At 47.1% G+C, this 24,000-nt stretch overlaps 1 protein-coding gene across 10 annotated transcripts in view; it reads left to right on the forward strand.

Annotated features, from left to right (window-relative positions):
• The window catches only part of LOC128685375 (collagen alpha-1(XVIII) chain), an 836,546-nt gene that overhangs the window by 563,402 nt on the left and 249,144 nt on the right, over positions 1-24,000 (forward strand). The window lies entirely within an intron of this gene.

Here is a 24,000-nt window from a genome sequence, read left to right on the forward strand (position 1 = left end):
GGTAATTCACCAGTGATAGTAGCTCCAGCTCTACGGGAATGAAACCTTTGAAGCTGCCCTGGTGGATGAATCCTTGACGATATCCTCATCCCTACTGAAGTCTCCCAGCTCAGGTTGATGCATTCTATCACCTTGTATGTGAGCCATCCTGGCTAACGGTGTATGACTGGGAAACAGCTAGCTTGCGATGTCACTGTGTGGTTATCATATCGAATTGTGTAATAGCACACTATGGATATATCCAGTTGTGGTTAATTAAAAATGATTCTCTCCCTTACTTCTTTGTTCTCCCTCAGCTTACGACCTCCTCCCTCTTCCCCTCCCCTCCCCTCCATCTCTCCCTCCTCGTTATTCACCTTAATTCCACCCTCATTGTTGGTTGGTTAGAGGTGTGTAAGGCTCAGGTGTAACATAAAAAAAAACACACAGGGTTTTGATAGTCTTGACTTTCCTGGACTAACGTGAAGGACTTTGATGTGATATGTCAGAAGATCTCACCTTCAGGAATCACAACAGTGTGATTATCACAACCGCGAGGAAAATGATAGGATGGATGAAAACCTTAAAACAAGGGATGCCGGGCTAATGATAGTCCTCTGAAAGTCGCTTGTTCTTTCTGTGCTGGAACACGGTTGTACACTAACAGCCCCTTTTAAGGCAGGCAGAATTGCAGATCTAGAGAATGTATAGAGAACCTTCAGTGAACATATAGGTTAAGTCAAGCACCTAGATTAATGGGAACAATTGAAGTCTCTAACTACTCTTTGAAACGATGGCGAGAAGGATACATCATTATTTACACCTGGAAAATCCTAGAGAAACTGATCCCAAGTTTGCACACTGAAATCACTTCCTATGATAGCAAGAAGCTCGGCAGATGGTGCCAGAAACTTCCAATTAAAAGCAGAGGTGCTGTGAGTACACTGAATGAGTGTAAGGGCCCCTAGATTATTCAGTCTCCCATTATACATAAGACGGGATTACCAATAAACCCCATGCTGTCTCTAAGAGGGAACTGGATAGGTTCCTAAAGTCAGTTCTTGATCAGCCAGACTGTGGTTTGTAAGTTGGATTGTGTGCAAGTTCTGGTCTCCCACTCGAATTTTATTATGCCTTATGACCTATGATAGATGTTTTTGTTGTATAACATTCCTTTGCATTGTAAAGAATCACTGTCTGTTGCCCGTATCTGCCATTCAATTCCCATTGTATTAGTTACCTGTCTGTATGTTGGGATGCCATAACATGGCATGTTCCGAGCTGTCAGAAGTGTATAGTACGTATACATAGGTATTCCAGTAACTGTTAGTCAGGTGATCACACTAAAATCTAAGATACCATTCGTACGAGTACCCTCAGTCTAATTTGGGCAGTTGGGCTAGTAGGACTATGGCGGCAGGCAGAGACCAGCTCTTCAATAAACTCAATACAGGCCAGGTATATTGTGGCATTACTACCCGATATCACTCATCCGAACCCATCGCAGCTGGACTGCATACGGCCAGCAGTAACAGCCTGGTTGATCAGGCCTTGCTCCCTCGTGAGGTTTGGTCTAGGACCTTCCCTGGGAAGCGTGGACCCCCGGAGCAATCTCTAGGCACACTCCTCCGTCCACCCTCCAACCCACCCTCTCATCCAGCCTCCAACCCACCCTCCCATCCATCCTCCAGTCCACCCTCCAACCCACCTCAAAAATGAGAGAGCCTGGGGGTTTTCCCTTGATGCTTAGTGTTAGATAGCAGCTTAAGCTTACTTGGCCTGCTGCCTGCGGACAAACACAGCTTGACTGACCAATCAGTCAACAGGGAACATTGGCGTCAGGCAGGATTGTTAGGTAAGACACATATGCAACAGTTAGGTATCTTTATTTCGAAACGTTTCGCCTACACAGTAGGCTTCTTCAGTCGAGTACAGAAAAGTTGATAGAAGCAGAAGAGACTTGAAGACGAAGTATCGTCTTCAAGTCTCTTCTGCTGCTATCAACTTTTCTGTACTCGAGTGAAGAAGCCTACTGTGTAGGCGAAACGTTTCGAAATAAAGATACCTAACTGTTGCATATGTGTCTTACCTAACAACCTGTCGGTATTTTATACCATTTTAATGTTCAGCCAGGCAGGATTGCCAGAATAAAACTCTTAAAACCCACCTGGAGTTTACCTGGAGTTTACCTGGAGAGAGTTCCGGGGGTCAACGCCCCCGCGGCCCGGTCTGTGACCAGGCCTCCTGGTGGATCAGAGCCTGATTAACCAGGCTGTTGCTGCTGGCTGCATGCAAACCAACGTACGAGCCACAGCCCGGCTGGTCAGGAACCGACTTTAGGTGCTTGTCCAGTGTCAGCTTGAAGACTGCCAGGGGTCTGTTGGTAATCCCCCTTATGTATGCTGGGAGGCAGTTGAACAGTCTTGGGCCCCTGACACTTATTGTATGGTCTCTTAACGTGCTAGTGACACCCCTGCTTTTCATTGGGGGGATGTTGCATCGTCTGCCAAGTCTTTTGCTTTCGTAGTGAGTGATTTTCGTGTGCAAGTTCGGTACTAGTCCCTCTAGGATTTTCCAGGTGTATATAATCATGTATCTCTCCTGCCTGCGTTCCAGGGAATACAGTTTTAGGAACCTCAAGCGCTCCCAGTAATTGAGGTGTTTTATCTCCGTTATGCGCGCCGTGAAGGTTCTCTGTACATTTTCTAGGTCAGCAATTTCACCTGCCTTGAAAGGTGCTGTTAGTGTGCAGCAATATTCCAGCCTAGATAGAACAAGTGACCTGAAGAGTGTCATCATGGGCTTGGCATCCCTAGTTTTGAAGGTTCTCATTATCCATCCTGTCATTTTTCTAGCAGATGCAATTGATACAATGTTATCCTCAGTTGTTTTTTTCCAACGCACCGACCGTCTCCCACCGAGGTAGGGTAACTCCCCCAACAAAAGGAAGGACTACATTCACCATCATTCGTTCAACTGCTGTCATGCCACAGATACATCCTGTAAAACCCATGAAAGTTTTTCGTTTGGGTTTCTGAAGGTGATTCACCTTGGGTGATATGTTCAAGGTAATGATTACTCCCAGACCTTTCTCATTTTTTGTAATTTCTTGACTTACAGTGTATGCTCTGTAAGTGGTATTCCTGCATACTCTCCAGTTTGCATGACTTTGCACTTCTTTGGATTGAACTCCAGTAGCCACTTGCTTGGGTTGAACTCCAGCAGCCACTTGTTTGGGTTGAATTCCAGTAGCCACTTGTTTGGGTTGAACTCCAGTAACCACTTGTTTGGGTTGAACTCCAGTAGCCACTTGTCTGGGTTGAATTCCAGTAGCCACTTGTTTGGGTTGAACTCCAGTAACCACTTGTTTGGGTTGAACTCCAGTAGCCACTAGTTTGAGTTGAACTCCAGTAGCCACTTGTTTGGGTTGAACTCCAGTAGCCACTTGTTTGGGTTGAACTCCAGTAGCCACTAGTTTGGGTTGAACTCCAGTAGCCACTAGTTTGGGTTGAACTCCAGCAGCCACTAGTTTGGGTTGAACTCCAGTAGCCACTTTTTTGGGTTGAACTCCAGTAGCCACTTGTTTGGGTTGAATTCCAGTAGCCACTTGTTTGGGTTGAACTCCAGTAACCACTTGTTTGGGTTGAACTCCGGTAGCCACTTGTTTGGGTTGAATTCCAGTAGCCACTTGTTTGGGTTGAACTCCAGTAACCACTTGTTTGGGTTGAACTCCAGTAACCACTTGTTTGGGTTGAACTCCAGTAGCCACTAGTTTGGGTTGAACTCCAGTAGCCACTTGTTTGGGTTGAACTCCAGTAGCCACTTGTTTGGGTTGAACTCCAGTAGCCACTAGTTTGAGTTGAACTCCAGTAGCCACTAGTTTGGGTTGAACTCCAGTAGCCACTAGTTTGGGTTAAACTCCAGTAGCCACTTGTTTGGGTTGAACTCCAGTAGCCACTTGTTTGGGTTGAACTCCAGTAGCCACTAGTTTGGGTTGAACTCCAGTAGCCACTAGTTTGGGTTGAACTCCAGTAGCCACTAGTTTGGGTTGAACTCCAGTAGCCACTTTTTTGGGTTGAACTCCAGTAGCCACTTGTTTGGGTTGAACTCCAGTAGCCACTAGTTTGGGTTGAACTCCAGTAGCCACTAGTTTGGGTTGAACTCCAGTAGCCACTAGTTTGGGTTGAACTCCAGTAGCCACTTTTTTGGGTTTAACTCCAGTAGCCACTTGTTTGGGTTGAATTCCAGTAGCCACTTGTTTGGGTTGAACTCCAGTAACCACTTGTTTGGGTTGAACTCCGGTAGCCACTTGTTTGGGTTGAATTCCAGTAGCCACTTGTTTGGGCTGAACTCCAGTAACCACTTGTTTGGGTTGAACTCCAGTAACCACTTGTTTGGGTTGAACTCCAGTAGCCACTAGTTTGGGTTGAACTCCAGTAGCCACTTGTTTAGGTTGAACTCCAGTAGCCACTTGTTTGGGTTGAAGTCCAGTAGCCACTAGTTTGGGTTGAACTCCAGTAGTCACTAGTTTGGGTTGAACTCCAGTAGCCACTAGTTTGGGTTGAACTCCAGTAGCCACTTGTTTGGGTTGAACTCCAGTAGCCACTTGTTTGGGTTGAACTCCAGTAGCCACTAGTTTGGGTTGAACTCCAGTAGCCACTAGTTTGGGTTGAACTCCAGTAGCCACTAGTTTGGGTTGAACTCCAGTAGCCACTTTTTTGGGTTGAACTCCAGTAGCCACTTGTTTGGGTTTAACTCCAGTAGCCACTTGTTTGGGTTTAACTCCAGTAGCCATTTGTTTGGGTTGAACTCCAGTAGCCACTTGTTTGGGTTGAACTCCAGTAGCCACTTGTTTGGGTTGAACTCTAGTAGCCACTTGTTTGGGTTGAAATCCAGTAGCCACTTGTTTGGGTTGAACTCCAGTAGCCACTAGTTTGGGTTGAACTCCAGTAGCCACTAATTTGGGTTGAACTCCAGTAGCCACTAGTTTGGGTTGAACTCCAGTAGCCACTTGTTTGGGTTGAACTCCAGTAGCCACTTATATGGGTTCAACACCAGTAGCCACTTGTTTGGGTTGAACTCCAGTAGCCACTTGTTTGGTTTGAACTCCAGTAGCCACTTGTTTGGGTTCAACACCAGTAGCCACCTGTTTGGGTTGAACTCCAGTAGCCACTTGTTTGGGTTTAACTCCAGTTGCCACTTGTTTGGGTTGAACTCCAGTAGCCACTTGTTTGGGTTGAACTCCAGTAGCCACTTATATGGGTTCAACACCAGTAGCCACTTGTTTGGGTTGAACTCCAGTAGCCACTTGTTTGGGTTGAACTCCAGTAGCCACTTGTTTGGGTTCAACACCAGTAGCCACCTGTTTGGGTTGAACTCCAGTAGCCACTTGTTTGGGTTTAACTCCAGTAGCCACTTGTTTGGGTTGAACTCCAGTAGCCACTTGTTTGGGTTGAACTCCAGTAGCCACTTGTTTGGGTTGAACTCTAGTAGCCACTTGTTTGGGTTGAAATCCAGTAGCCACTTGTTTGGGTTGAACTCCAGTAGCCACTAGTTTGGGTTGAACTCCAGTAGCCACTAATTTGGGTTGAACTCCAGTAGCCACTAGTTTGGGTTGAACTCCAGTAGCCACTTGTTTGGGTTGAACTCCAGTAGCCACTTATATGGGTTCAACACCAGTAGCCACTTGTTTGGGTTGAACTCCAGTAGCCACTTGTTTGGTTTGAACTCCAGTAGCCACTTGTTTGGGTTCAACACCAGTAGCCACCTGTTTGGGTTGAACTCCAGTAGCCACTTGTTTGGGTTTAACTCCAGTTGCCACTTGTTTGGGTTGAACTCCAGTAGCCACTTGTTTGGGTTGAACTCCAGTAGCCACTTATATGGGTTCAACACCAGTAGCCACTTGTTTGGGTTGAACTCCAGTAGCCACTTGTTTGGGTTGAACTCCAGTAGCCACTTGTTTGGGTTCAACACCAGTAGCCACCTGTTTGGGTTGAACTCCAGTAGCCACTTGTTTGGGTTTAACTCCAGTAGCCACTTGTTTGGGTTGAACTCCAGTAGCCACTTGTTTGGGTTGAACTCCAGTAGCCACTTGTTTGGGTTGAACTCTAGTAGCCACTTGTTTGGGTTGAAATCCAGTAGCCACTAGTTTGGGTTGAACTCCAGTAGCCACTAATTTGGGTTGAACTCCAGTAGCCACTAGTTTGGGTTGAACTCCAGTAGCCACTTGTTTGGGTTGAACTCCAGTAGCCACTTATATGGGTTCAACACCAGTAGCCACTTGTTTGGGTTGAACTCCAGTAGCCACTTGTTTGGGTTGAACTCCAGTAGCCACTTGTTTGGGTTCAACACCAGTAGCCACCTGTTTGGGTTGAACTCCAGTAGCCACTTGTTTGGGTTGAACTCCAGTAGCCACTTACATGGGTTCAACACCAGTAGCCACCTGTTTGGGTTGAACTCGAGTAGCCACTTGTTTGGATTTAACTTCAGTAGCCACTTCTTGGGGTTGAACTCCAGTAGCCACTTATTTAAACTGAACTCCCAAATAAATATAAGTTCAACTTGTTTGGTATGAGGATTGAAGCAACAACAACAGAGTTCAGGTAAGACCCCAGTGGGAGTGAGCGGGGAAGGCGGGGCAGGCGAAGAATAGCGATGGAGAGGAGTGTCCACAGTCGAAGAGAAAGTACCAGGGCTTAACCCAGCAGTTAGGCGCTCGTGGGACAGACTTGGAGAAAACAGGGGGAGTAGACTGTGTATGCAACGGTCTTGTGGTACTTGAGGTCTTGAGTCTTGAGAAGCTGGCAGTGGCTAGGTCGCAGGAGAGGGCAGGCGGGTAGGAACATAAGAGGGCAGCTCACAAGTGGTAGGAGTTATTGGCGTGATCAAGGAGGCAGGTTTGCAGCGGAGCCATTTTCAAACTCTTTGAAGCTGCTCCTGGAAAGGTGGTATAGTTTAGGCTTGTTACCAAAGGTGAAACGTAGAGGCTTGATGAACTCCAGAACTTGGGCAAGTGTGGAGTGGTGGCTCGCATACTTGACTGTTCCAGCACCGAGGCCTTTGTAGAGCTCAGTGCAGGTCATAGCGTCAGCATTCGATGGAGAAGTGTAGAAGGTAAGGTTTTCCCATGAGGGTGTACTGGAGTCAACATTATCTTCTTCGGAAGTAGTTTCAATAGGCGAGTCTACAATGATGCTGGCAGGTGAGTGTGGATCGGCAGGAACAATGGAGAGGTGTATTAGTGGTGTATCAACAGGTTGGGAGACGTGGGAGGCGGTGGTTCAGGCAGAATAAACATCATTGTCGGTGGTGGAAGTAGTTGTAGACGTTTCAGGAGCAGTTGCTTGGGCAGGAGACAGGTCTGCAGGTTCAGTACAGTTCACCACGTTGGGAAGGATCTTGAGGATGTCAGCTGAAGGTGTGGAGTCAGGGAAATTGAAGGCAGGCATGTTGGTCAGACGGAATAGTTCGTTTATGGTGGTGTTGAAGTGCCGGGGTTTGTTGCATTTGCAAGGAGTGCATACACCATGCAGTACAGCACCTTGAAGGGAGCACCGTCGGGAAGTGGAGAGAGGGAGTTGCTGGGTGAAGGTGTCTGTAGAGTGGCTTGTAGGATCTTGGTGGTGTCGGCTTGTAGTTTGGTTATAGCAGCGTATGTCGGTGAATTGGAGGTGTTCTTCTTCAGATCTGTAGTTTTCTTGGATATAATTTCTTTCCTGAGTGGGCACTTAGCTGCAAAGGTATGATGATTACCCTTGCAGTTAAGACATGTTGGAACCGTAGTGATGGTGCAGGATCTGAATTCGTTCCCACATTTAAAACAGAACTTCTTTTCCTTGATTGGGCAGTTCTTGGTGGTGTGATTATAGGAGTAACAGGTCCAGCAGTGGGAGACGTGTGTGAAGCGTTCTGGTTCAATATGGCTTGGGTGAATGTGATAATATGAGATGGCCAGACCGTCAGAGAGAGCTTGGGCAGCCATGGAGATTGAGACACATATGCAGCATATGGGAATCTTTATTCATGAAACGTTTCGCCACACAGTGGCTTCATCAGTCCTGAATAAAGATTTCCATATGCTGTATATGTGTCTCAATCTTCAACTTGTCGGTTTTTCAAACCATTCATCACAGCCATGGAGATGTCTGAGAAAGTGATCTTCATCATTGATGAGGCGTTAGGGATCTTAGTGATGTTGTCTAAGGGCCAAATGTTTTGTTCCACTATAGATGTCTTCAGTGCTTCAGTTGAACGAGACGTGACGATCTTGTCAAGCCTTATAAAAGAATGGAGACGAGGATATTGTGAATTGTCGTGTTTGTAGGGTCTTGATTGAAGAGTCGTCCATGAGTTTTGATGCTTCATTGTCGTCTGTGCAGACGACAATGAAGGACTCCCTCAGCGAGTGGATTGACGTGAATTTAACCTGCAAACAGGTCCTTTTGATGTAGCTGAAGCCAGCTTGGTGGAGTCATTAATTACTCCATTTACTGGCTTGATTTTCACACAATGCGACAGCATTGTGAGGAGGAGGTGGCGCTTGTAGGATAATTCCTCTCCCCAGGGGGGATGGAAGGGAGACTTCTTGAGTGTAGAGCGACTATCTTGCCAGTAGCAAGGTCAGCAGTGGAATGTCAGAGGACTGCAGCCACGAGGAGCAGTGGTGGTGGTGGTGGTGGTGGTACCTACTGGTCAGGCCGTACATGACAATGATGTGATCTCTGATGATGTCTGAGACTCACGCGCGCGCGAGGCACACACACACACACACACACACACACACACACACACACACACACACACACACACACACACACACACACACACACACACACACACACATTTTCTGTGTTGTTGAAGCAACTGTAGACAGAGCTAAACTATATGTATATATAAAACTCTAATTGTACGAAACATAATTAAAAGCAAAGTCACAACACAGGAAGGAAATTTGGGGCGACATTTTGACCACTTGAAGACGAACCGCAGAGTCTGGGGGGGGAGGGGGAAGAGCAGTGGTGAGAAACATATCTGAGGTTATCATGTACAAACAGAGGTTAAAAAAAATCACGTTTGATCCAAGGAAGATCAGTGAAGCGTCACTACCTACCTGCACAGAGGGGGGTCAGGGGTCCCCCCCCCGCGCCCCCCCCCCCCCCGTTCATACATCACAAACTCTGAGTAATATATATATATATATATGTATATATATATATATATATATATATATATATATATATATATATATATATATATATATATATATATATATATATAACACAACGACAAAGAACAACGGTAACAAATAAAACAGGAGCGACAACAGTAATAACAAGTACGACAAAACAAATGCAGCAAGAACAGCAACAGCAGCAGCTACAAATTTAACAAAAACAGGAAGAAAACTAACAAATACAAAGAGAATAAGAAGAAAAACAATAAAAAATGCAAGAACATTTAAAACAACAAGAACACAACAACAGTAATAATAATAATAATAATAATAATAATAATAATAATAATAATAATAATAATAATTTAGGCCAGGCTGAAATAACTCTCCACATTAAATCGTCTAATCTGTGAAGCTCATTGAGTTGCTGAATGGGCGAAACAGAGCCTCGAGGACCATTATAATAAGACACTGTTTCCAGGGACGCGGTGGTGTCCAACAAGAGTCAGAATGGGTCACCTACCCTCCTGTCGTGTCCCATTGTCGAGGAGACGGTAATGTGGACATGGTTCACGACCCTCAGAATTACCGTGCGTTTGTTTCTGCACGAGCTAGCGTACTACGGAAATTTGATTAGTTATTCTGGGTTAGGTGAGGTCAGGTCAGGCTTAGTTTGGTTTGCTTGGGTTAGGCAAAGTAAGGTTAAGTTAGGTTGGGTCAGGTCAGGTCTGGTCAGGCTTAGTTTGGTTTGCATGGGTTAGGCAAAGTAAGGTTAAGTTAGGTTGTGTCAGGTCAGGTCAGGTCAGGCTTAGTTTGGTTTGCTTGGGTTAGGCAAAGTAAGGTAAAGTTAGGTTGTGTCAGGTCAGGTCAGGTCAGGCTTAGTTTGGTTTGCTTGGGTTAGGCAAAGTAAGGTTAAGTTAGGTTGGGTCAGGTCAGGTCAGGTCAGGCTTAGTTTGGTTTGCTTGGGTTAGGCAAAGTAATGTTAGGTTAAGTTAGGTTGGGGTCAGGTCAGGTCTGGTCAGGTCAGGTCAGGCTTCGTTAACTTTGGTTAGTCTCGGTTAGGTTACATTAGTTTAACATATTTTATCCTTATTTACATATAATTAACTGTCGATAATGAAAAAAAAAAAAAACTTTACGGCTGGCACCGCCGTGTACAAGGTTTTTCCTTAAAGCGTTGGTATCCCCACGCTCGGTGGTAAAGCTATAAGATGGGTTATACAGAGAAGGAAAAACAAAAGAAGACGATGAGGGGAAAACACAGCACGATGCCACCAGAGACATAAAGATTGGCAGCTGTCCAAAATATTTATAAGAGAAGTGGGTCATCTTGTCTGGTGGAGTAATCACTGGCTGAGAGAGCCAACTAGCGTCTCGTTACTCAAAGAGCTCGTTAATTATGGCTCAAAATACCATTAAAGTCAAGTGGTTATCGAGACAGAGAATGGTATTGTTTATATCGCGGTGCATTGTGAGGTAAAATTGTTGACAGATCATCAGACATGACTGAGTGAACTTTCTCTCTCTCTCTCGTTAGTTCACATACTAGTACCCATCCATGACAGTACTAGGAGACGTAGTAGTGGTAGTGGTCGGGGTAGTAATGGTGGCAGTGATGGTGGTTGCAGTGCTGGTAGTGGTAGTACTGGTGACGGGGAACAATAGTTGCCGTTGAGGTACAATGGATAGCTTCACGTCCACCTGACTGATTAAATATCCATGCACGTCTCTCCGTGCTTCATGATAACAGTCTCAAGGCAGCAGGCAGCGTGGGAGAGACAGGCACACACAGGGAGACTAGCAGAAAGACAGTCACACACAGGCAGATTAACAGAAACAGACAGGCAGAGAGGAAGACTGACGTACGAAGACAGACATGCAGAACAACGCGATAGGCGGAAAGACGAGAAAACAGAAAGACACACGGGTAGACAAAAGGTCAGGTAGACAGCTATGCAGACAGGGAGTGAAACATAGAAGGAAGATAATGCCAGACAGAGGAAGAGGAGAGATCCCTTTCCTATCTTCCTCAAGGAAGAGAAGGAGAGAAAGCTTTCCTCTCTCTTCCTCTCCTGCTTGCTCCCTGCGTCCTGACTTGGATCCTGAGGCACTAATAAATTATATCCTTCGTTAGGATTAAGAGAGCGTTATCGCAGGGATAAGGAGGGGATGGGGAGGGGGATGAGAAGAAGAGAGGAGGGGAAAGGGGATGAGAAGAGGGGAGGGGGAAGGGGAAGGGGAAGAGGATGCGGCGTGTGGCAGAGCATCCAGCAATAATAAGCAGAGAAGATAAGGCAGTAATAACAGCGCCAGCCTTCAGCACCTCACACACACACACGCCGCTTCTGCAGGTGAGATTTGCATGCCTAATTAGGTATAGGATTCAGGTGGGTGGGAGGGGGGATGTCTCTCTCTCTCTCTCTCTCAACGCTACGGTCATTCAGTATATATATATATATATATATATATATATATATATATATATATATATATATATATATATATATATATATATATATATATATATATATATATATATATTTCTCATAGACCTTTTAGATTTAAATTCAATTAAGTTTTGACTGTAAGTCAAAACTTAATTGAATTTAAATCTAAAAGGATTTAAGTTTTTTATTTGTAGATCAAAGGTGTGTGAGAATGTGTATTAAGCACGAGGTGTTCCTCACAGCTTCATAACTTTAAGCAGAGGTATGATGAAGCTCATAGTGCAGGGAGAGTGACCCAGTAGCTGCCAGTGAAGAGGCGGGTTCAGGAGCTATGGCTCGACCCCCGCAACCACAACTAGGTGAGTACACTTCACACAGCAACGTGCAGGTGTAAAGACTTCATCATAGAGGAGGAAGGAGTGTCGAGTCCTCAGCGCCCTCCACACGACTACATCTCTCACTTTACCACTAACACATCATATTCAAGTTCATTATGGTCCCCTGAACTTTTTACCTGGCCTATTATACATTATATATTAGATAACAGGTGCGTAATAGTCATACAGTTAATAAAGAAGACACAACAAATGTATCAATAGTGTGAACAGCTGTTAGTACTTGCTTTATCCAGTATGCAGGTCACTATAGTGAGGCAGTGTGTCTCTAACGTCATTAGCAGGCGGAGGTTTGAGCCTGCGACGTTTCCTGCGCTAAATGACCCTCCTATTCAATAACAATAATATCTGCTCCTTGTCTTGCCATGCACGCGACCTTCCTAGCTTCAAGCACTGGCGTCAGTTTCTAATTGATATGGAGACACGACTCACACGAAATCTTGCTTGCCGCTCTGCATAACATTAGATCAGAACACTTACTTGGTGTAGCCATCCTGCAGGCAGGCCACCACCACAGTGGTGACCGAGGCCTGGGTAGCCATCCTGCAGGCAGGCCACCACCACAGTGGTGACCGAGGCCTGGGTAGCCATCCTGCAGGCAGGCCACCACCACAGTGGTGACCGAGGCCTGGTTAGCCATCTTACAGGCAGGCCACCACCACAGTGGTGACCGAGGCCTGGGTAGCCATCCTGCAGGCAGGCCACCACCACAGTGGTGACCGAGGCCTGGGTAGCCATCTTATAGGCAGGCCACCGCCACAGTGGTGACCGAGGCCTGGGTAGCCATCCTGCAGGCAGGCCACCACCACAGTGGTGACCGAGGCCTGGGTAGCCATCTTATAGGCAGGCCACCACCACAGTGGTGACCGAGGCCTGGGTAGCCATCCTGCAGGCAGGCCACCACCACAGTGGTGACCGAGGCCTCTGTAGCCATCCTGCAGGCAGGCCACCACCACAGTGGTGACCGAGGCCTGGGTAGCCATCCTGCAGGCAGGCCACCACCACAGTGGTGACCGAGGCCTGGGTAGCCATCCTGCAGGCAGGCCACCACCACAGTGGTGACCGAGGCCTGGTTAGCCATCTTACAGGCAGGCCACCACCACAGTGGTGACCGAGGCCTGGGTAGCCATCCTGCAGGCAGGCCACCACCACAGTGGTGACCGAGGCCTGGGTAGCCATCTTATAGGCAGGCCACCGCCACAGTGGTGACCGAGGCCTGGGTAGCCATCCTGCAGGCAGGCCACCACCACAGTGGTGACCGAGGCCTGGGTAGCCATCTTATAGGCAGGCCACCACGACAGTGGTGACCGAGGTCTGGGTAGCCATCCTGCAGGCAGGCCACCACCACAGTGGTGACCGAGGCCTGGGTAGCCATCTTATAGGCAGGCCACCGCCACAGTGGTGACCGAGGCCTGGGTAGCCATCCTGCAGGCAGGCCACCACCACAGTGGTGACCGAGGCCTGGGTAGCCATCCTGCAGGTGGCCTGGTGGTTAACGCTCTCGCTTCACACGGTGAGGGCCTGGGTTCGATTCCCAGCCAGAGTAGAAACATTGGACGTGTTTCTTTCCACCTGTTGTCTATGTTCCCCATCAGTAAAATGGGTACCTGGGTGTTAGTCGACTGGTGTGGGTCGCATCCTGGGACACTGACCTAAGGAGGCCTGGTCACAGACCGGGCCGCGGGGGCGTTGACCCCCGGAACTCTCTCCAGATAAACTCCAGAAACCACCACAGTGGTGACCGAGGCCTGGGTAGCCATCCTGTCAGCTACTCTTACACCCTCCCCTCGTCCTCTTTGCATGCATTACTTGAGTATATTTCAAACGCCAGTTGTACTCTGCACCTGGGAGCTTTGAACATATTTCGAGTTAAATATAGAGTGTAGGAGAATGTAATGCTTGTAATATATTATCACACGTGTCATACAAGGCTATTTCAGCTGTTAAAATCAATTTGTGTCACTGAAACTCAGATTCACTCTACACATCATAAAAAAAAAATACTTGTTATGGTGTCAAGTGCAATTTACACATTACGAAAATCCAGTTCAGCTGCTGGATTGATTGTGAGTATGACAGTATATATGTTAGCTGACGTGTATCATGTAAGAGAGAGAGAGAGAGAGAGAGAGAGAGAGAGAGAGAGAGAGGGTATGGTTACCTGGAGGTTATTCCGGGGATCAACGCCCCCGCGGCCCGGTCCACGACCAGGCCTCCCGATGGATCAGGGCCTGATCAACTAGGCTGTTACTGCTGGCCGCACGCAGTCCGACGTACGAGCCACAGCCCGGCTGATCCGGCACTGACTTTAGGTATCTGTCCAGCTCTCTCTTGAAGGCAGCCAGGGGTTTATTGGCAATTCCCCTAATGCTTAATGGGAGGCTGTTGATTATATCTTCTTGAAGCGCGTAAATATTTTTCATACCTCTTTTGGACTCTCCACTACACCAGGTTCATTTGCCAATAGAAAGACAATTAAGGAGCTTACAGATGTGATGATGGTCATTAAAGTGTTTAAACAGGAGATAACAATGTGTTTATGGATGTTATAAGGGCAATTAAGGTGTTTATACATTAAGGTATTTATTGAGATAACGAGGATTACTAAGGTGTATATACAGAAGGTAACGAGGGTCGTTAAGGTGTGTTTATATCAGAGCCATTAAGGTGTATATACAGAAATCAACGAGTATCATTGAGGTGTTTACAAAAGCTAACAAGGGTCACTGATGTATTTATAGAATTAACGAGGATCACTAAGGTGTTTACAGGAGATAACAAGTATTTGTAGAATTAACGAGGGTCGTTAATTACGGTGTTCTTAGACGAGATAACGAGGGTTACCTGACAATGATTCCGGGGGGTCACCGCCCCCGTGGCCCGGTCACAGACCGAGTCTGCTGGTCTCATCAACAAGGGAAGAGACTGTCATGGTAGAGACATGGTAGCGACAGTCATGGTACAGACAGTCATGGTGGGCGTAGCTATAGCACTCTGACATTGAGATCAATTTACCGAGCACATCACCCACGCTGTGTTCTGCAATGGATTATGCATGCTTAATGTTATCTCTCTCTCTCTCTCTCTCTCTCTCTCTCTCTCTCTCTCTCTCTCTCTCTCTCTCTCTCTCTCTCTCTCTCTAAGAGACACTGCTCTGTATACTAATGAGGCGTCCCAGTGTATAACACTTTCCAGGAAGACTTCAAGCACTTGACGTTATTTATCCAGGTGTAGCAGTGTCGTAGGAAACACTTATAGTTTACCTTCTCTGTGGTATACCTGTGGTATAACTGTGACCGGTTTCCAGAGTTTTCCTTCTCCCTCAGAAGGCAGGGTGATGTTTCGAATGATGTTAGGAAGTACTTCTTCAGTCATAGAGTTGTCAGGAAATGGAATAGTCTGGAAAGTGTTGTATTGGAGGCAGGATCCATACATAGCTTTAAGAAGAGGTATGATAAAGCTCACGGAGCAGGGAGAGAGTGACCTAGCAGGGACCAGTGAAGAGGCTGGGCCAGGAGCTATGACTCAACCCCTGCAAGCATAATTACGTGAGTGCACACACACACACACCTACTCTAGGGTAAAAATCACATGTATACATGTGCACATACACACATAACATTGTCGTGCACATGTACACAAAACACTGTTATGTACATAACATTGTTGTGAACATGTATACATAATATTGTTGGGCATATGTATACATAACACTTGTGCACATGTACACATAACATTGTTGTGCACATGTATACATAACATTGTTGTGCACATGTACACATAACATTGTTGTGCACATGTATACATAACATTGTTGTGCACATGTATACATAACATTGTTATGAATATGTATACATAACATTGTTATGAATATGTATACATAACATTGTTGTGAACATGTATACATAACATTGTTGTGAACATGTATACATAACATTGTTATGAATATGTATACATAACATTGTTGTGAACATGTATACATAACATTGTTATGAATATGTATACATAACATTGTTGTGAACATGTATACATAACATTGTTGTGCACATGTATACATAACATTGTTATTGGTTCATGCCAGTACACTGCATAACAGCAGTCCACTCAGTGGGGTCGTGACACTGGTTCATGCCAGTACACTGCATAACAGCAGTCCACTCAGTGGGGTCGTGACACTGGTTCATGCCAGTACACTGCATAACAGCAGTCCACTCAGTGGGGTCGTGACACTGGTTCATGCCAGTACACTGCATAACAGCAGTCCACTCAGTGGGGTCGGGACACTTCGCATAACAATTTGCCACCTATTAATGATTTATTAGATCTTTCGAGTTTATTAATATTATCAGTGTCAGATAATTCGCTTGAACTTTCGGTGTCACAATGAATCTAATTTGGATCATGTGTGTTTGAAGGAGGTTCTCTATCTGGTGTCTCTTATTCTGTGGGGGTCTTTTTTCCACTTCCAGTTTTTTATTTAATTATCTACTTTCTGTATTTTTTCATCCATCAAAATAGTCCCATGCATCATGACCCATGCATCATGACCCATGCATTATGACCCATGCATCATGACCCATGCATTATGACCCATGCATCATGACCCATGCATCATGACCCATGCATTATGACCCATGCATCATGACCCATGCATTATGACCCATGCATCATGACCCATGCATCATGACCCATGCATCATGACCCATGCATTATGACCCATGCATTATGACCCATGCATCATAACGCATGCATCATGACCCATGCATCATGACCCATGTATCATGACCCATGCATCATGACCCATGCATTATGACCCATGCATTATGACCCATGCATCAAAACCCATGCATCATGACCCATGCATTATGACCCATGCATTATGACCCATGCATCATGACCCATGCATCATGACCCATGCATCATGACCCATGCATCATGACCCATGCATCATGACCCATGCATTATGACCCATGCATCATAACCCATGCATCATAACCCATGCATCATGACCCATGCATTATGACCCATGAATCATGACCCATGCATCATGACCCATGCATCATGACCCATGCATTATGACCCATGCATCATGACCCATGCATCATGACCCATGCATCATGACCCAGGCATCATGACCCATGCATCATGACCCATGCATCATGACCCATGCATCATGACCCATGCATCATGACCCATGCATCATGACCCATGCATCAAGACCCATGCATCAAGACCCATGTATCATGACCCATGCATCATGACTCATGCATCATGACCCATGTATCATGACCCATGCATCAAGACCCATGCATCATGACCCATGCATCATGACCCATGCATATTGACCCATGCAGCATGACCCATGCAGCATGAATCATGTATCATGACCCATGCATCATGAACCATGAATCATGACCCATGCATCATAACCCATGCATCATGACCCATGCATCATGACCCACGCATCACCACCCATGCATCAAGACCCACGCATCAAGACCCATGCATCATGACCTATGCATATTGACCCATGTATCATGACTCGTGCATCATGACCCACGCATCAAGACCCATGCATCATGACCCATGCATCATGACCCATGCATCATGACCCAGGCATCATGCCCCACGCATCAAGACCCATGCATCAAGACCCATGCATCAAGACCTACGCATCAAGGCCCATGCATCAAGACCCATGCATCAAGACCCACACATAAAGCCCCATCTATCAAGACCCACACATCAAGACCCACACATCAAGATCCACACATCAAGACCCACACATCAAAACCCACACATCAAGATCCACACATCAAGACTCACACATCAAGGCTCACACATCAAGACCCACACATCAAGACCCATGCATCAAGACCCACACATCAAGACCCACACATCAAGCCCCATCTATCAAGACCCACACATCAAGACCCACACATCAAGACCCACACATCAAGACCCACACATCAAAACCCACACATCAAGATCCACACATCAAGACTCACACATCAAGACTCACACATCAAGACCCACACATCAAGACCCATGCATCAAGTCCCACACATCAAGATCCACACATCAAGACCCACACATCAAGACCCATGTATCATGACCCATGCATCATAACCCATGCATCATGACCCATGTATCATGACTCATGCATCATGACCCATGCATCATGACCCATGCATCATGACCCATGTATCATGACCCATGCATCAAGACCCATGCATCATGATCCATGCATCGTGACCCATGCATCAAGACCCATGAATCATGACCCATGCATCATGACCCATGCATCATGACCCATGTATCATGACCCATGCATCATGACCCATGCATCATGACCCATGCATCATGACCCACGCATCAAGGTACATGCATCAAGACTCACGCATCAAGACCCACGCATCAAGTCCCATGCATCATGACCCATGCATCATGACCCATGCATCATGACCCATGCATCGTGACCCATGCATCAAGACCCATGCATCATGACCCATGCATGATGAACCATGCATCAGGACCCATGCATCAAGACTCACACATCAAGACCCACACATCAAGACCCACACATCAATACCCTTGCATCAAGACCCACACATCAAAACCCACACATCAAGACCCACACATCAAGACCCACACATCAAGACCCACACATCAAGACCACACATCAAGACCCACATATCAAGACCCACACATCAAGATCCACACATCAAGACCCACACATCAAGACCCACACGTCAAGACCCACACGTCAAGACCCACACGTCAAGACCCACACCTCAAAACCCACACATCAAGACCCACACATCAAGACCCACACATCAAGACCCATGCATCAAGGCCCATTCATCAAGACCCACACATCAAGACCCATGCATCAAGACCCATGCATCAAGACCCACACATCAAGACCCACACATCAAGACCCACACATCAAGATCCACACATCAAGATCCACACATCAAGACCCACACATCAAGACATATGCATCAAGATCCATACATAAAGACCCACACATCAAGACCCATGCATCAAGACCCACATATCAAGACCCACAAATCAAGACCCATGCATCAAGACCCATGCATCAGGATCCATGCATCAAGACCCACAAATCAAGACCCATGCATCAGGATCCATGCATCAAGACCCACAAATCAAGACCCACACATCAAGACCCACACCCCAAGACCCACACCCCAAGACCCACACATCAAGACCCACACATCAAGACCCACACATCAAGACCCACGCATCAAGACCCACACATCAAGACCCACACATCAAGACCCACACATCAAGACCCACACATCAAGACCCACACATCAAGACCCACACATCAAGACCCACACCTCAAGACCCACACATCAAGACCCACACATCAAGACCCACACATCAAAACCCACACATCAAGACCCACACATCAAGACCCACACATCAAGACCCACACCTCAAGACCCACACATCAAAACCCACATCAAGACCCACACATCAAGATCCATACATCAAGACCCACATCAAGACCCACACATCAAGACCCACACATCAAGACACATCTCATTAAGACCCACACATCAAGACCCACACATCAAGACCCACATCAAGACCCACACATCACCCAGACCCACGCATCAAGACACAAGACCCAAGACCCATCATCAAGACCCATCAAGACCCATCATGACCCATCAAGACCCACGCATCAATACCCACACATCAAGACCCAAACATCAAGATGCATCAAGACCCCACATCAAGACATTAAGACCCACACATCAAGACCATCAATACCCACACATCAAGACCCACACATCAAGACCCACACATCAAGACCCACACATCAAGACCCATGCATCAAGACCCACACATCAAGACCCACACATCAAGACCCACACATCAAGACCCACCTGACCCACATCAAGACCCACACATCAAAACCCACATCAAGACCCACTCATCAAGACCCACGCATCAAGACCCACACATCAAGACCCACACATCAAGACCCACACATTAAGACCCCACACATCAAGACCCACACATCAAGACCCACACATCAAGACCCAAACATCAAGACCCACACATCAAGACCCACATCAAGACCCATGCATCAAGACCCACACATCAAGACATCAACCCACACATCAAGACCCACACATCAAGACCCACACATCAAGACCCACACATCAAGACCCACACATCAAGACCCACACATCAAGACCCACACATCAAGACCCACACATCAAGACCCACACATCAAGACCCACACATCAAGACCCACACATCAAGACCCACACATCAAGACCCACACATCAAGACCCACACATCAAGACCCACACATCAAGACCCACACATCAAGACCCACACATCAAGACCCACACATCAAGACCCACACATCAAGACCCACACATCAAGACCCACACATCAAGACCCACACATCAAGACCCACACATCAAGACCCACACATCAAGACCCACACATCAAGACCCACACATCAAGACCCACACATCAAGACCCACACATCAAGACCCACACATCAAGACCCACACATCAAGACCCACACATCAAGACCCACACATCAAGACCCACACATCAAGACCCACACATCAAGACCCACGCATCAAGACCCACACATCAAGACCCACACATCAAGACCCACACATCAAGACCCATGTATCAAGACTCACACATCAAGACCCACACATCAAGACCCACGCATCAAGACCCAAACATCAAGACCCACACATCAAGACCCACACATCAAGACCCACACATCAAGACACGCCACCACACATCAAGACCCACACATCAAGATCCACACATCAAGACCCACACATCAAGACCCACACATCAAGACCCACACATCAAGACCCACACATCAAGACCCACACATCAAGACCCACACATCAAGACCCACACATCAAGACCCACACATCAAGACCCACACATCAAGACCCACACATCAAGACCCACACATCAAGACCCACACATCAAGACCCACACATCAAGACCCATGCATCAAGACCCACACATCAAAACCCACACATCAAGACCCACACATCAAGACCCACGCATCAAGACCCACACATCAAGACCCACACATCAAGACCCACACATCAAGACCCACACATCAAGACCCATGCATCAAGACCCACACATCAAGACCCACACATCAAGACCCACACATCAAGACCCACACATCAAGACCCACACATCAAGACCCACACATCAAGACCCACACATCAAGACCCACACATCAAGACCCACACATCAAGACCCACACATCAAGACCCACACATCAAGACCCACACATCAAGACCCACACATCAAGACCCACACATCAAGACCCACACATCAAGACCCACACATCAAGACCCACACATTAAGACCCACACATCACACACATCAAGACCCACACATCAAGACACCATCCACACATCAAGACCCACACATCAAGACCCACACATCAAGACACACCTCACACATCAAGACCCACACATCAAGACCCACACATCAAGACCCACACATCAAGGCCCACACATCAAGACCCACATCAAGACCCACACATCAAGACCCACACATCAAGACCCACACATCAAGATCCATACAGATCCCACACATCAAGACCCACACATCAAGACCCACACATCAAGACCCACACATCAAGACCCACGCATCAAGACCCACACATCAAGACCCACACATCAAGACCCACACATCAAGACCCACACATCAAGACCCACACATCAAGACCCACACATCAAGACCCACACCTCAAGACCCACACATCAAGACCCACACATCAAGACCCACACATCAAAACCCACACATCAAGACCCACACATCAAGACCCACACATCAAGACCCACACCTCAAGACCCACACATCAAAACCCACACTTCAAGACCCACACATCAAGATCCATACATCAAGACCCACACATCAAGACCCACACATCAAGACCCACACATCAAGACCCGCACATCAAGACCCACACATTAAGACCCACACATCAAGACCCACACATCAAGACCCACACATCAAGACCCACACATCAAGACCCACACATCAAGACCCACACATCAAGACCCACACATCAAGACCCATGTATCAAGACTCACACATCAAGACCCACACATCAAGACCCACGCATCAAGACCCACACATCAAGACCCACGCATCAATACCCACACATCATGACCCATGCATCAAGACCCACACATCAAGACTCACACATCAAGACCCACGCATCAAGACCCACACATCAAGACCCACACATCAAGACCCACACATCAAGACCCACACATCAAGATCCATACATCAAGACCCACACATCAAGACCCACACATCAAGACCCACACATCAAGACCCACACATCAAGACCCACACATCAAGACCCACACATCAAGACCCACACATCAAGACCCACACATCAAGACCCACGCATCAAGACCCACACATCAAGACCCACACCTCAAGGCTCACACATCAAGACCCATGCATCAAGACCCACACATCAAGACTCACACATCAAGACCCACGCATCAAGACCCACACATCAAGACCCACACATCAAGACCCACACATCAAGACCCACACATCAAGACCCACACATCAAGACCCATGCATCAAGACCCACACATCAAGACCCACACATCAAGACCCACACATCAAGACCCACACATCAAGACCCACACATCAAGACCCACACATCAAGACCCACACATCAAGACCCACACATCAAGACCCACACATCAAGACCCACACATCAAGACCCACACATCAAGACCCACACATCAAGACCCACACATCAAGACCCACACATCAAGACCCACACATCAAGACCCACACATCAAGACCCACACATTAAGACCCACACATCAAGACCCACACATCAAGACCCACACATCAAGTCCCACACATCAAGACCCACACATCAAGACCCACACATTAAGACCCACACATCAAGACCCACACATCAAGACCCACACATCAAGACCCACACATCAAGGCCCACACATCAAGACCCACACATCACATCTAGACCCACACATCAAGACCCACACCTCAAGACCCACACATCAAGACCCACACATCAAGACCCACACATCAAGACCCACACACCACGACCCACACATCAAGACCCACACCTCAAGACCCACACATCAACACCCACACGTCAAGACCCACACATCAAGAGCCACACATCAAGACCCACACATCAAGACCCACACATCAAGACCCACACATCAAGACCCACATCAATACCCACACATCAAGACCCACACATCAAGATCCATACATCAAGACCCACACATCAAGACCCACACATCACACATCAAGACCCACACATCAAGACCCACACATCAAGACCCACACATCAAGACCCACACATCAAGACCCACACATCAAGACCCACACATCAAGACCCACACATCAAGACCCACACATCAAGACCCACTCATCAAGACCCATATGCATCAAGACCCATCAAGACCCACACATCAAGACCCACACATCAAGACCCCATCAAGACCCACACATCAAGACCCATGCATCAAGACCATCAAGACATGCATCAAGACCCACACATCAAGACACATCAAGACCCACACCCAAGACCCCATGCATCAAGACCAACACATCAAGACCCACACATCAAGACCCACACATCAAGACCCACACATCAAGACCCACACATCAAGACCCACACATCAAGACCCACACATCAAGACCCACACATCAAGACCCACACATCAAGACACACACATCCACACATCAAGACCCACACATTAAGACCCACACATCAAGACCCACACATCAAGACCCACACATCAAGACCCACACATCAAGACCCACACATCAAGACCCACACATCAAGACCCACACATCAAGACCCACACATCAAGACCCACACCTCAAGACCCACACATCAAGACACATCAAGACCCACACATCAAGACCCACACATCAAGACCCACACATCAAGACC

The sequence above is a fragment of the Cherax quadricarinatus genome, chromosome 8 (assembly GCF_038502225.1).
Source record: "Cherax quadricarinatus isolate ZL_2023a chromosome 8, ASM3850222v1, whole genome shotgun sequence".
Classification (NCBI taxonomy): domain Eukaryota; kingdom Metazoa; phylum Arthropoda; class Malacostraca; order Decapoda; family Parastacidae; genus Cherax; species Cherax quadricarinatus.